This window comes from Ictidomys tridecemlineatus, chromosome 16 (genome assembly GCF_052094955.1).
Source record: "Ictidomys tridecemlineatus isolate mIctTri1 chromosome 16, mIctTri1.hap1, whole genome shotgun sequence".
Lineage (NCBI taxonomy): Eukaryota > Metazoa > Chordata > Mammalia > Rodentia > Sciuridae > Ictidomys > Ictidomys tridecemlineatus.
Window position 1 is genome coordinate 7,334,028 of NC_135492.1, and position 4,513 is coordinate 7,338,540.

General features: G+C 49.5%; 1 pseudogene; it reads left to right on the plus strand.

The window, feature by feature from the left end:
• The first annotated feature begins 697 nt into the window (after window positions 1-697).
• On the plus strand, window positions 698-2,890 carry LOC144371385 (chemokine-like protein TAFA-3; annotated as a pseudogene).
• Window positions 2,891-4,513: the final 1,623 nt, after the last annotated feature.

Below are 4,513 nucleotides of genomic sequence, written 5' to 3' on the forward strand. Positions count from 1 at the left end.
GTTTCCACAGCTGTTTGGAAGAGACTGCCCAGATTCTCTTCAATGTATTTAGCCAGTCCTCACTGGTGGCTGTTTGGGTTATGTCCAGACTTTTTGAGTTTCCATTTGCTCATCTATAAAATTGGTAATAACTATCCTACTTTTTGGAATAGTCATGAAGGATTCAAGAGCATGCCTGGGTTAAGAACTGAAAAAAAAAAAGGGAGTTAGCATGATTGTTCCTCCCACACCACAGCCCATTTTTTTTTTAATTTTGGGGAGATACCAGGGATTGAACTCAGGGGCACTCAAGCACTGAGCCACATCCACAGCCCTATTTAATACTTTATTTAGAGACAGGGTCTCACTGAGTTGCTTAGCACCTCGCTTTTTGCTGAGGCTGGCTCTGAATTCTGGATGCTCTTGCCCCAGACTCGCAAGCAGCTGGGATTACAAGTGTGCCACTGTGCCCAGCTCTAAGACCCCTTTTAAATGTCACTTCCTCCTCAGGTCCTCCCTTCCTGCTCCCCTGTTCTCTGTGGCATTCATCACTTCCTACAGTGACTTTGTGCCAGGCTTTCAGCTACTTGGGGACAAGGTGGGCATCTTACCCACCCTTGCCTCCCAGAGGGCATAGCACAGAGAAGCAACTGGGGCTGGGCACTAGGAGAGCCCCTCCTTCCTGGAGCTATGTGAGGTGTGCCCTTCTGTGCACAGGATGAGTGAAAGGGCCATGCAGAACTGGAACTCAGGCCACTGGCTGCTGGCACTGTGCTTGATGTGGCTGTGGACCCTCCTGGCCTCTGCTTCCTCACAGCCTCCAACTGCCACAGGTTAAGGGAAGGCAGCAGGGACTGGAAAGGAGGTTTTCCAGCACAACTGGAAAACTGGATAACACCCCACCCTGTTCCACACAGTGAGCAGATCTCAGAGGCAAAGTACAATCCATAGATTTCAGGGTTCTGACTCCTCCTTTGTTAATCACCCAGGCAACTTCTCCCTTCTGCTATTCCCACCAGGAGGATGCCTGGGCAGACCCACTGTTCTTTGTCCCTTCCAGGCCAGAAGGTGTTCTGCAGGGAGAGAGGCCCTTGGGTGGGGGCTTAAGTCTAGCCTCCTGGCCTAATTCTGGAGTTTTCCTTCTGGGATGGCTGAAGCCTATATAAGTGGATGATCCTCCCCACGCACTGTAAGCCCTGCCTGGGACCCTTGCCCTCAGCCTGAGAAAGCAGGGAGGTGGGGGCAGGACCTGGTGCCGGACTTCAGCTTTCTTCTGCTCAGACCCAGGGGCTGCCAAAGGGTGATGAGTGCGGCTTCACTGGGGAGGAACAGGAAGATTTCATCTGCTTCTTTCTCCCCTGCCATTGGATTTTTTCTGTGTGTGATGCTGGGGATCGAACCCAGGACTTGATGCTGCTGGGCATGTGGTCCATCAGTGAGCTAAAACCGAAGCCCTGGAAATCTCTTAAATAACCTTCCCCCAGCCAGGTGTAGTGGTTCACACCTGTAATCCCAGTGACTTCCGAGGCTGAGGCAAGTTGAAGCTAGCCTCAGCAACTGAGCTAGACCCCACCTCCCAATAAAATATAAAAGGCTGGGGGTGCGGCTCAGTGGTAGAGGGCTTTTGGGTTCAATCCCTAGTAGTTTCCACCCAACGCACACAAACAAGAAAGGAAGGAAGGAAAGGCCTTCACCCTAGCAGGTAGAAGCGGCTCAAGGACCAGCAGGTGGGTGGGAGGGGAGCAGGGCTGGAGGCCTGGGCTGGGGACCTGATCTGATGTGGCTGGCCCCATCAGTCTTTGTAAAGCAGGGCACCTGTATGGTGATCGCTTCTCACTGCTGCTGCCACAGGAACCGCATAGAGGATCACTCCCAGACCGTAAAATGCTCCTGCTTTTCCAGCCAGGTGGCTGGCACTATGCGGGCAAAGACCTTCTATGTGGATGGTGAGTGAGAAGCTAGGCCCTGGTCAGTGAGACTCTGAGCAGAGAAATAAGGAGGTCTGGTTGGGCCTTTTCATCTTCGGGGGATTTAATTTCATACCCATCTCAGTGCTTTCATGATCAGAGTCTCAAATGATGGGGCACCCCCGGGGGGACAGGAGGGCAGATATGACTATCTCTGTGTTATAGACAAGGAAAGCTCTTGTTGTGTGCTGTCCCTCACTGCCCAGCCCACACCGACAGACAAGTTCCCTCATACTTTAGGCTTTCTGCCACACACAGCCTTTCAGACGTGGGCTCTTCACCTACTGCTCTATCCCCAGCCTCTTCCACATGCTCTACTCTCAACCCTGCCTTTACATGAACACGTGTGTTCCTTCACATCACCCTTTCCCACCTACCCACTCTGGCTTCTGTTCTCACGCTTAAGTGGCATCTGAGTAACCATGCCCAGTGTGATCACATGCATGCCAGCTTGTGCCCTCCTGGTCTGTGGACCTCTGCACATGGTGCATAGTAGCTCACACACACCAAGCTGAAGATTGGTACCTCTGTGCCAATGACATTATTGCCTCAGAGATAACTTCACCTGCCTCCTTTCCCCCTCAATGTCTTTGGTGAGATGCTGGGACCTGTAGGATTAAAGTTGGTAGGGCTATGTCCCCAGGCGTCAACATTTCTTCCTCTCTGGGCACCCCGGAATAGGAAGAAGACAAGGGAAACACAGGACTCCATGCCAGGGGTGTGTGGAAATGTGTACCTCATTCACAGACACCCCCCCTCTTGACTGCTGGCTGTGCTTGCAGAGAGCTTAGAGCTGCACTCCTGCCTCCTGCCCCAATAGCTTCTCTCATCTTGCAGAGGTGGTGGTGTCAGATGGAGCCCTGCCTGCCAGGGGAGGATTGTAAGGTGTTCCGGACCTGTCAGGATGGAGCTGCAGCAGTGGACACAAAGTCAAAACCCACTAAGGAATCCAGGTGGACACCTCATTCTACTCCTCTTCTTCCTCTTTCACCTGGGGCATCCAAGGGGGCACAGGAGCCCTGGGGATCCAGGATGGCATGACCCAAGTTGGTATCTGTGAGCAGTGAGATACTCACTGCATCCCCAGGTGGTCCTTCCATGTACAGTCAGACTCTGAGGACTGGTGTTAGGGCTCTGGATCAGAAATCCAGGAGTGTCTTTCTGGCAGATTTTTTGATGGTCCATATGCCTTGTTTTCTCTTCTTTGCCTATAGCGAGTTTGCTTCTGGAAAACATCAAGTCTATACAAACAAAGTGAGGAATTGGGGAAGCTATCTAGATAATTCAGGGAGGAGTCTCTCCTCCTACCTGAATTCCAGGTATACTAGTCACTCTGCCCAACACTTCTCCATGGACTGTCCCCCCATTTCCATAATTCTAAACTCCAAACAGTTCATACCTCCCTTCCTCTAGTCAAATTGTTCTGTCTGCTGTGACAGCACCCAAAAGGTTTATTATTTTCATGGTTTGTTGCCTATCTGATGAAACAAGGGGTAATTAAAATTTTATTAAAGTTGTTAGCAATTCCATGTGTGTCATGGTTAATTAGTTGCATCTTTTTGTCATCACCATTTGTACAGATGCGTGACAATGTGGGGCAAGCCAAGGCACTGCCTTCTACATTCCGTGCCCATCACCACACACATCAAACAGGCAAGCAAACAAGAAGAGAAAAAAAGGCAGCCTCAACAGTTTTGAAGAAAGCAACAATTTTTCCAGAGCACAGAACAAATGGAGCAGGGAGTTTGACTAGATATAGAGCATCTTATCTGTAGGCAGAGAAAGGAGACAGCCATTCTGAATATACCTAAGCCTAGATGAGAGTGAGACCCACCACAGAGCTTGTGACATTTGTCACCACATTATATGTTTAGGTTTGTAGCCCATAAAGCCTACACTGTGCTTGCAATTTGTACAGTGACCTGGAAGCAAATAGTGGGTAAAGCGTGCCTGATTTATGTTTGCATTGTCCAGCTGGGCCACTTTTGCAGCCTGGACTGCTTCAGGAGCAAGGGACCAGCAGCAATGTGACCTGTGTATCCTGGAGAGTCTCTGGCACAATGGAATGGATCCACCTTGTCTTCTATTGTTTGCTGTTTAGGTAACACAATAGCTCTTAGGGATCACAGCCTGGACAGGAGAAGCTTGATTGAGCCTTAGACTGAAGAATGGCATCCAGTCATCACCCAGCACTTACCTGGACTCATGCTTCATGTCAAATTCAGCATTAACTCTCTTGATTTTAATCAAGTCTCTAAGAAGATATGGATGGATCTCCAACCACATATCTTGAAAACTGTGCTCTGCTAGAGACAAAGAAGTTAAAGACACAATTCCTGCCCTTAAGGAATATCCAGTTGGGCTGGGGAATTGAAGATAGATAATTTAGGTCATTGAGAGTCTATGGAACCATGACTTCTGAACCACCTGCTGAGGGTATGATAGGAGTTTGGGGATGGAATTTTTGAAGCTCTTTAGCTACTCCCTGGTCACAAGGCACAAAGATGAGAATTCACAATCAGCACCTTTCCATCCACTCTGATTCCATGGTAAACTGCTAACAAGTT